Genomic DNA, 11,429 nt, shown 5'->3' with positions numbered 1-11,429 from the left:
ATAAATTAATAATTTTCTTTTAGTGAGCCAAATATTGCTAATATTAAATAGGAAATACTTTGAAAAATCGATACCAAAAAAGAAAAAAGAAATCGATAAATAACTGCATATTTTTCTCAAAATACAACAATTTCTTTTGTCAATTTCTTGTTCATTTATCTATGGTGGCCCCACTGTGATACTAGATGCAGAAATTGTTTTCAACACATATGATGCTTTGCATTCCCAAAATGGTCATCTATCTGGGAATGGCCAGCCTCATTGTGGCTTAAACTCGGGAGTTATGTAGGCAACAAATACATATATATATATGTATTTGATAGATAGTTGCGAGTGTGATGATGTTGCTCCTAATGTAGGATTTTAATATAATGAATAAATATGTGTAAGATGGCGTTCAAAAATTACATCATATAGTGACTAACAGTCTAGACATAATAAATTTGTGTCATCTGTTGGATCAAACCTAGTGTATTTTGGTCCAGATAAAATAAATAATTTGATTGCAGAAATTCCCCTTTGGACCAAAGTACACAAATTTATTATGTCTAGACTGTAAGTCACTATATGATGTAATTTTTGAACGCCATCTTACACATATTTATTCATTATATTAAAATCCTACATTAGGAGCAACATCATCACACTCGCAACTATCTATAGTGGAAGTAGTTGCTATTTTTCCCTCTAAGTACTCCTACCGCTCCCAGTCAACATCGGGAGGTATTCTGCATTTTGGTAAGATATGGAGCTGCACCCTTATTATCTGGCTCATGTACTTATATGCATAACATAATCTTTCCTTTTCCCCAATTCCAAAAATAATGTTTTCTCCCTTCTCACATTCCACCAAATCTCATTGGCTGAGAACTGACTATCCATTCATTCCAGAATGTAAGTCCTCCTACAAAAAGAAACACTCCAGAGATTTACAAACATGACTTCCCTCTATACAAAAGGGAATCGTTTTAAATGAAATACCCCAATTACAAACATATTAACACATCGAAACATGTTCATAAGTCAAGACTGCTTACACTTTTAATATAAATATACCATACATGTTAACTTTTCTTATACAGCTACGCTAGCGTGCTACAGCTTTTGTGTACACGATACATACTGTTTTCTGACACACTGTTACATGCTGATAGCTATTATTTCTTCTTCCTTTTCTAAAAGCTAGATAAACCTTTGTTTTTTGGGTTTTTTTTTTAAATAACAATCGACTACCATTTTTTATACACTAATGAAAAAATTTAAAACAACCGATTATGCCATTATTAACATCGAGACCGGGCTTTTGTGAGATTTGGCAGCCTTTTTGTGAGATTTGGCAGCAAACGTTTGATTTTTTTTTCTTCCTTTTCAAACATCTAAATAAAACTTTTTTATCTTTAAGTACAACTGACTAAAATTCTTTCTTTATACACTAAATAAAAAAAAAAAACAATCACGTCATTACTACAGTCAAGACCCGGATTTTGTGTGATTTGAAAGCCTTTAAACTGTCTATGTGTTTTTATAATTTAAAATTAAACACATTGATTAATAAAAATAAAATGTTGGTTTACTTTTTCAGTAGATATTATTCTCGAAAAGAAATAATGCAGGATGACGTTTTAGAATGATTAAATGTGTTTTGATTTATAATTTAAATTTAAAAGCATTGAACAATAAAAATGAAATGTTAGTTTAATTTTACAGTAGATAAACTTCTGTTTACATTAAGCGAATTACCAGTGTCGACTGAACAAGTCCATTTTAGTCATTACATGGTTTGAGGATATTTGTACAACTAAATGGCAAATCTTCAAAGGCGTTATTTTGAGGGTCATAACGTTGCAAGTTCATCGTAGGCCAGTCAACTAAAGCATTTCCGTTTTTTGCACATACTTTTCCTCTTAGCGTTACATGTTCAAACCTGCCTACTGCGGCTAATTATTTTTGTGCTTGCACAGGTACTTGCTATTTACATTTTTTAGGGGGTTGCTTAATTTAAAAAAAAATTTTATTACTCACACAGGTAATAACTATTGTTACACGTTTCGTTTTTATTTTTGAACGCAAATAGGTCACAAACCAAAAGAACGGCCTTGTCGAACACTTGCACAGACAATTGAAACCTTCTTAAACTGGATGAATAATTTACCGTTAATTCTTTTAATGATTCGAAACACAATAAACAAAAACTTGCAAAGCATGCCAGCAGAAGTAGTTTTCGGATCAGCAGTGATACTACCTGGACAATATTTTAATGAGAACGCAGACATTTCACCCACAACTACATTCGTGACAGAGTTAAAACACAAAATGTCTTTTCTCAATTTTACCCCCACCAGGAGGGCTGACAAACTTATTTTCCGAACAACCTTCACACTTGCAAATATGTGTTCATCCGGAATGATGTAAAAAACTACTTAGTCCAAATTACTCCGGACCTTCTCAAGTTTTGGACAGGTGTAAAAAATATTTTACTGTTCTGCGGAAAGAAAGGAAGGATAACATCGCAATCGACCGAATTAAACCAGCGTACATTGAGGAATACCCTCAGACAATTTCCCCACCAAAACAAACTCCCATGAAACAAGGGGGTGCAGCACAAAAAGATATAAACGCTCGCTAAGCCTACGACAAAAACTGATAGGAAAGTCCACTGGCCGAAATATTTGAAGGAATACATTACATATTGAAAAATGTTCTCATCTTTTACAATCTAGAGGGAATACTTATGCGGTTAAGCACACCTAAAAAAAATGCATTCACTTCTTGTTCTAAAAATAAAACCCCAATTACGCGCGCAAACAAAAATAGATAAATTTCAGAGGCGCTAAGATTTTAAAAAGTACGCCCATGCAAATTCTGTGGGGAACAAAACTTAATATGCGTTTGTTTCAGCAGACGTAGTTGAAAGCATACCACGTGACAAAAGAATGCACTTCTCAACCAATCAATGCTAAAAAAAAAGATTTAATTTTCAAAACCTTTTTTCTCATATTGCCTGGGAGCCGATCGACAATTACTTAAATTCACTCACTCACTCAGCGCTCCCGCTCCGCACTCTGCGTTCCTAACTTCTTTATTCACGTCAACGACTCCGTTGCTACGTATTCTTCCGCCAGCATGACAAAACACGATTATCCACACACACACGCTGCGTCGCTGCGAATAATGTAGAAATTCAGCCGCACGCAAGGACATTAACCTTCTTTATTTCTCCTAGCACACACACAAAAATTAAGCCCGTTTTCTCGCTGAGAAAACAAAGGACACTCTCTGTTTTTTCTTGTCAAAACAACGAACAGTCTCAATAACTTTCACATTTGCAAGAACTGTCTATCAAGACGCACCTTTTGGACACTAAAAAAATTTATTCGTTTATTACTTGTTATTTTTGCGTAAATAAACATCGTTTATTTCACATATCTGATTTTTTTTTTTTGTGTTGGAAAAAGGGATCTGATGAGGAGACCTGAGTGACGGCCACCGAGACGCGTGTTTTCCTCCTTTGTTTTACTTTTTTGACGATTATCACAGATTACAGACTTAAGTACCATAATAACAGAATATAATTTGAAAAATACAATTTAATGACTTTTAAGAAGGGGGTTCACTTTCTCGTTATAACGTTCTACTTCATTACTGTCCATTTCTTTACCGACGTGTCACATGATTAGAATGTTATAACGAGAAAATCAACCCCCCTTCTTAAAATTCATGAGATTTTTTTTTCTGCTAATATGATATTAAAATCTGTAATCTATGATAATCGTCGGAAAATCTTGGCACTCCTTGGGCGTTGAGTTCCATGGCGACCAGCATAAAAATACAAGCGTTCGCTCCCTTCCTGACGCAAGCACACGTAACATTTTTTTTATTTACTGACGTTGTCGCAGTAACTAAACGATTATTTGTCACATTATTTATTTTGAAAAAAGTTTTACTTTTTATCAATATTAAAAGAAAAAAAAGTTACTAAACATTTATTAATAATGTCTCACTTTTACAGACATTTGTTTTTAAATAACATTTGCGGATGGATATGCTGGCATTTGTTTTTTTTAATTTCTTTTTAAAATGGTGTAAAAGTGAGACATTATTAATAAATGTTTAGTAACTTTTTTTTTGATATTCATGAAGAGTAAAACTTTTTCAAAATAAATAAATAAATAATGTGACAAATAATCGTTTAGTTACTACGACAACGTCAATAAAAAAAAAAATGTTACGTGTGCTTGCATCAGAAAGGGAGCGCCGTGTTTTTTATGCTGGTCGCTATGGAACTCAACGCCCAAGGAGTTCCACTTTTTTTTTTTTTTTTTAGTGATAAACACATTTTTAGACTGGGCACTCTCGCACAGGTCCGCCGACTTTTTTTTTTTAATTTTTTTTACTAAAAGCAGTTGTTCTACTCGATGAATTTTCGTTATTTTTTAATATATTACTATTTTCGACATGATAATTAAGTACTGTTGTTTTGGCTTAAAACCACATATTTAAAAAATTGATCTGTCGACTATCTCAACCTAACATTGTTAAAACAGGTACCCAATTTACAATGTATACACTTCGTTTCAGTGTTTTTTTTTTGTTTTTTTTTTTTATGTTTCTTCATTTTAACGTTAAGACATTGCTCATTGAGTCAGATGTATGTGTGTGTGTGTGGAGGTGGCTCGTGCTCGTGCTTGTATGATGGGCACCTCCAAAGTGCACCAGTGACCACAGAATTATCCCCCCCCCCATAATTAACACAATATATAGATTAATATCGTCATCACTTTTGTACAATTCAAAAGTGAAAAAGCCTAAAATAAACTGCTAACGATTAAAAAAAATGAAATTCAGCGCACGACGACGACAATAAAAAATGCGAGACTAAACTCATGTTTACATGATTGATTGACCTTTTAAAACAACGTTCCTATGTAGTGGACATTTTTTTAAGGTGCAGATTTACATATGTGTAAGAAATCGACTAAAAATCAACTAATGATCAGATTTTCATGAAACTTTCGATACTTATTCACTTTTCAATTAATCTATATTTTAAATGCAGTTTTCGTAAAACTATGCGAGGTGATTTTTTTCTCCGTATTTCATTTACAAAATACGAACAAAATTCATTTTAAAATTTCAATATTTTACAAAGCTGAATGCGATGAAAAGTCCATCTCTCTCTCAAAAAAAAAAAAAAAAAAGGGGCGGTTTTACGTATTTTTCACTCGGACTTAAGGTTAGTGGTAAAAACATTTGGTTAACTTTGGTTAACTATTGCCCTAAAAAAGCTAGAATGGCCCGGAAATGGGAGATCATTTAAGGTTAAATTTATATACAAATCTGACCACAATAATTTTTTTCCCGTCACGTTTTTCAAGATGTTCACACGTAATCACCTAAAGTAGTAGAATCTCAATTTTTGTTCTTTTGGGGGAAGAAGAGGGCAGCATTGTGTTAATCTACTAAAAATAAATAAAGTTCACGTAAATTAATAAAACAAAAATGTGTCGCCGACGTGCTTCCATTATTTTGGGAGGGAACGTATGTATGAATGAAATAAATAAAAGAATATAGACCTACTTGCAATATTTCCTATTTAAAATCCCACTGGAAAGCCATCATTTAACAACAAGTTTCTCTGGGTGTTTATAAACATCGGCGAATTAAAAACAAGACATTTTTGTTTTTACAGAGAAGATGAACACAAGAAAGTCGCAACCATGCTGTCGCTGATCGAACAAACGCGTATGAATATTCAAACCTGTTTATGGTCGAACACTTTATTTTGTATTGACTAAAATATTTCTACATTTTCAATAAACATTTAGTAATGTCGAAATAAATTGAAATTAAAGTATAAATGCTTGGTTTAATAACAGAAAATATAAAATAAACGAAATTCAAGTTGGATTATTTTGTGGTACGACATTGATGCGGACTAACACAAAAACTGTACTTCCGTTTCTTGTAATGCAGCAAAATCGTTTTGTTTGTTTGTTTGTTTGTTATTTTTTTTTTTTTGCGCTTCTACACTATTAGGACGAAATTTTGTAGTCGATAAATGGAATTTTCAGATAAAAAAAAAATGGTTTCTAATCATTTTATTTTTTTGTCAACTCCAATAAATTACAATGGTAGCTTCCAAATTATCAAGTCGAAATTACCTGAATATTACTGAATTATTTAGGAAAAAACAACTTTAATCGTGTTAGCAGGTGAAAAAATTGTAGCCATCTTGTTTGAATCGAAATAGAAAATGACCTCCCTTTTGAACTCTTCTGTGTCTTACGATTGTTTTCTTCAAATTCTATTTTTTATTTTCTTTAATAAATAATTTTCTACCTTATCGATTTTCGTAATTTTTGGATATAATCATCTTTACAATGCGAGGAATACGTAGATCCATTGTTTTCATGTGAAATTCAGTATTAAGATTTCCGAAATTTCGTCCCAATGGTGTAGAAGCGCCGTTTTTGTTTGTTTTTCGTTTTTTTTTATTCCATTTATTTTTAAGTTGTTTGCTGTCACACACACACACACACACACACACACACACACACACACACACACACACACACACACACACAAATAAACAAACTTTCATTGATTTTAATTTTCCGCGCATTTGCGCAAAAATAAGTTCTTCTAGCAACGACATAATTTCAAATACGCACACGCGCTTTTCTCACATCAGCAAAAGCAAAATGGTCATATTTCTGGCGGACGTAGACGGAGACAATACCACGTGACAATATCGACCTATCAGAAATTTTAAAAGATTGTATTCCCAAACGAAATATCAGCAGCAGCAATCTTATGCTGGAATCCGATTAAAAAAGTATTTAAACGCAACAAACATTCTTTAACTCTCTGTTGACATGAGAACATGTCTCTTGTTTTCATCTCATCGTCGTTTTCAAATCTGTCGAAACCATAATTATACACGCCATACGGGCATCCAAAAAACATACTTATGCACACACATTCCGTACATTTTCTATAAGAATTACAAACAATGGACTACTTTCCTCATGGGACTTTCGAATAAAGCGAATTTCGCCAGTTAAAACAAAAACTTTGAAATAAAGACATTATTTTCACAAAAGACTTTCACCTTTCAATCTTATTATTTTAACGAAGGACTTTCATCTAACATGACCTTTTAATCTTAGTAATTCCACAAAGGATTTTTACCTAATTTGAATATTCTAACCTCAATGATTTCACAAGAACTCTTACCGATCGGATTTTGCTTGTTCATCTTATTTTTGTTGAAAGATAAATGCGGCGTATTTTAAATGAGAAGGATGTGTCATTGTGTTTTATTTCTTTTATTATTATTATTTTTTTTGGGGGGGGGCAGAAGAGTTTAATTTCTGTTAAATTTCTTTTCCCTCACAGTTTTAATTTTATTAAAAAAAATTTTAGGCAACGGATCATTAAATAATTCATTTTTATTTAATGCCATTATTTTTATTATTGAATGTTTCTGTTCTTCTTGTTTTTCTTGTATAGAAGAAAAAAAACTTTCAACAATTCGGTTGAATAAAGCTTATAAGATTAATATATCTTTCAATACAATACAATATATTTATTAATCAACTGTGTGAGCGAAAACGCATCATCATCACCAACTTTTGGTGTGTAACGTTCCTCGAGTATCCCGAACTCCGGAATGGATAACATAAAAAACAATATAAAAAAATAATAATAAATTGTTCCAATTTCTACACAAAATGAGGCTCCATTCGAGAAAAATAAAAGTGTAAAATACCGAGTCACGTGATTGGGTAAAAAAGACGCCCAAAACAAATTCACTACTAGAATCTGAGGACCATGGAATAAAAAATTAGAATTTCACCGTTTCCCCTTAGAGTGATACAGTCAAACAAATAGGCAACAAGTGAAAACGTATGAAGTGCTTTCAATAAGTTTCCAAACTTTTTTTGTATGGCCATTTTTATTTATAGTACACGCATGAAACTCTAGTCAGCTTTGAATGAATCTACTCCGACTGCAATGCACTTGTTGTAGGCTTCCAACAACTTCTAGAAAGCCTCATGGAAGTCCTTTTGTTTGAGTGTGTCAATGACCCTTGTCACAGGCTCTTTCATCTCCTTAATTGTCTCATAACGATAGCCTCTAAGGTTTTCCTTGAGCTTAGGAAATAACCAAAAGTCACAAGGAGCAAGGTCTGGACTATAGAGAGGGTGAGGAACTGTCTTGATGCTCATCTTGGTCAAATAATCTGTGACAACGATGGAGTTGTGAACTAGTGAAAATGCCACTGACCCAATTTGAAGAGTGTTGGCCTCTTCCAACAAAATCCCTTCCTGAACTTCCTTAAAGCCTCAACATAGAATTGCTTGTTGACTGTCTGTCCAGTGGGAAATCCGGTGCATGTAGATTATGCCCGTGCTGTCAAAAAAGGGGATCATCATAAGTTTCTCGGTGGATTTATTCTGTCTGGCATTCTTGGGTCTGGGAGAGCCAGGATGCTTCCACTGGGAACTCTGTCTCTTGGTCTCTGGGTCATAGCAGTAGATCCAGCTTTTATTGCAGTCACTGGATGGTTTGGTTGTTTTGTTTTACGGCATATCAATCCTTTTTGGGTTATTTAATGCCGAATCCAGTTGTTTTGGAAATAGTATTCATGTTGCATTCAGTTATTTTGTAGAAGGTTTTTATTCTTCAAGCTCTTTCTATCTTCAATCGCTAGTTTGTAGTGTTTGCTTTGGTTGTTTTATTGTGGATTTTATTGTTTTTTGTTCACTGTCCTATAGAACATGAATGAGTTTTGCAATGGGAGACGGTAAAGGGTTACAGTATTAATGTTTGGTACATTTTCAGTTGAGAATGGTTTTGCAGAACATAATTAAGTTTTGCAAAAGAAAGTAGAAAAATAAAAAGCATTAATGTTAGGTGCATTTCGTCCCATGAAGCCAATATCTCTAGCCTGATCTGATAGCACCAGGCAGTCACTAGAGCTCAACCATCTTCTTGGTGTCATCTCTGTCTTTCTTTCTGATCTTCTCTGAACTTCTGCAAATCTTCCGCATTTTCAGTTCGTTGTGAATAATCGTATGTACAGTTCTCACACTGACATCAAACTATGCACTTATTCTCTTTAGACACATGATGGTCCTTATTCATGAAATTCTTTATTTGGCCAATCAACGCTGGTGTTCTGACTTCCTTACTTCTCCCACACCTCTTATCATCCCTCATCGACTGCTTGCCTTTCTTGAATCTCTTATGTCACTCAAAAACTGATGCTCAATTCATGCAAGATAGTCCAAAGCAGTCTGAAGCATTCCATACTTCTGTGGCATTTTTTCTAAGTTTAAAACAAAATTTTATTGCATATCGTTCTTCTAAAGTGTCCTCACATCCAGAATGTATTTTTGAAATTCACCAGCTGTGACAATTAGGCTTTAGTAAGGTGTATTCCAATTCCTGCTGTAGCTGTTCCTTTGAATTCGAAATCATAAAAATTGGTCAGCCATCTCATGAGATGTATAGCAATAACATACTGAATTTTCAAGAGTCTATCACAATTATAAATGCCCATGCAAAAAACGTCTGGAAACTTATTAAAGAGACCTCGTAACTACGCTTCTGTAGAATCCAAAGAAAAACAATTTTATTGATAATCTTTGTTAGTAAAAGTGGAAAAAAGGAGAAGGTTTGTTGTAGAATGAGTCCATGAGTATGAACACAAACAAAAAGTTAAAAAACAAAAACGAGTTCATGTACACATGTTAAAGTTTGCATCCGGTGGTAGCCATGATGGATTCTCGTTATTGAAGTTAAAGCCAGAATCAACAACAACAGCAACAATAGTAGAAAAATCATGCTACCAGATAGACATTAAGGAAGTTCGGCAGCATTACAAAAGTCGTAACATATTGCTTACAAAAGTTCTAGTGTTCGTGAGATTTCACAATGTGAAATGCAATACGATCGTTGTACGTACATGAACAACTCTAGTTGATTCGCCTTTGTGCTTGGGCAGCATTATCATTAGCAACAGAAGATCTTCACTCAACAGATTGATGTGTCGTTGTTCTTAGCGAGAGTGCAAGGAGAAATAAAAAGAACAAAACGAAAGTTATATTCCCTCACTTCCGACAGCAGCGGTGAATAGGAATAGAAGCGACAGCAATTAATGACATGAAACTTTGTTTGGATTTTCTGGAAACTATATTTGAAAACAATGTCAACAGTACACAGTTCAAGTTGGCGAAAGAATAACGATGGATAACAAAAGAATAAAAATAAATAAAAAATAAAAGGAAAGAAAAACAATGAATACACCGATGTGCTCCAACAAACTCGTGTCGCAGAAGATATGATTTCTTCTCTCTTTCTTTTTCCCTTGGCCGTGTCCATGTATCATAGTGATTGCTATGGTTTGAAAGACAGTAAGGGTGGGGGCGTTGTTCGCCTCTTAAGCGTTATCAATGAAATAATCGTCTATGTATAATAATAATAATAATAATAATAATAATAATAATAATAATAATAATAATGGGTCTAACAGTTCTTTTTCTGGAGTAATCTATCAGCCGTATTGAACACACTCTAGTCTTTTTTGTGTTAATAAGTAATTTCTTTGTAGTTTGAGGAATATCATTGCTGATCACGAGTAAATTATGATGTTTCCCATCTTTGATTTCGTCCTTATTACGAGTACGGTTTTTGATTTTTGAGTGACTGTTTCTTCCTGGATGTTTCATGAATCTTTGAAATGTCTTGACGATTCTTTCATCTTTGGGGAAATGATTTATGCCAAAGAGCCTTACCTCGTTCTCTACTCTGCTACTCCACTCAGCTCAACTTAACTCTTAATTCTAACTGACTGAAGAAAAAAAGAACGGTGTGCAACTCTCTTTATAGTAAGAGCGGTGAATGGATTGGAGATGCTATCTCTCTCCATCTACCAATCAATGCTCACCACGTCGACTTTCGCTGGAAGATGATTGGTCAACTGGTAGACTGGAAGATGATTGGTCAATATGACAGACTGGTTGCACATCAACTGCACTTCCAAGGACAAAATGCTAAATTAAATAAAATTATGGATTATTCGAACTACTGAATATTATTCTTACAACGTTTCGGTTGATGTAACCTCCATTCTTTTTTAGGTGAGTCTTGCCAAACTCGGGAATCCGTGTAAAATTTCAAATGGAAATCTTTATTTAATTTATGAGGGTAGATTGCTCTCATTTCATTAGCCATAACTGGATAGAAGTTTTAAGTAATTCTTCCATTAAGATCTACTGTCAGTGCCTGACGTTCAATATGCCATCCATTGAGCTGATTCCTGGTAAATATAATCATTGCCACTCACCTGCAACTTTTTATATAACGTCAAGAATTCCATTCTCTTTGTGAAAAAAGAATCAATAATGCTCCTAATCAATCGA

The 11,429-nt window shown here is 33.8% G+C and overlaps 1 protein-coding gene across 1 annotated transcript in view; it reads right to left on the bottom strand.

Annotated features, from left to right (window-relative positions):
- Positions 1 to 5,980, bottom strand: part of LOC145284423 (putative cytosolic iron-sulfur protein assembly protein CIAO1) — a 78,870-nt gene extending 72,890 nt beyond the window's left edge. The window contains exon 1 of the mRNA XM_080133217.1: positions 5,578 to 5,980. The gene's annotated coding sequence lies outside the window, so the exon portion shown is untranslated. The remainder of the gene's footprint in view (positions 1 to 5,577) is intronic.
- Between the last annotated feature and the right edge of the window lie 5,449 nt (positions 5,981 to 11,429).

This window comes from Euprymna scolopes, chromosome 9, assembly GCF_053919585.1.
Source record: "Euprymna scolopes isolate OS-2025 chromosome 9, ASM5391958v1, whole genome shotgun sequence".
In the NCBI taxonomy this organism is placed as follows: Eukaryota; Metazoa; Mollusca; class Cephalopoda; order Sepiida; family Sepiolidae; genus Euprymna; species Euprymna scolopes.
The sequence above is the reverse complement of the archived record's forward strand: the minus strand, read 5'-3'. Positions and strand labels throughout refer to the sequence as shown.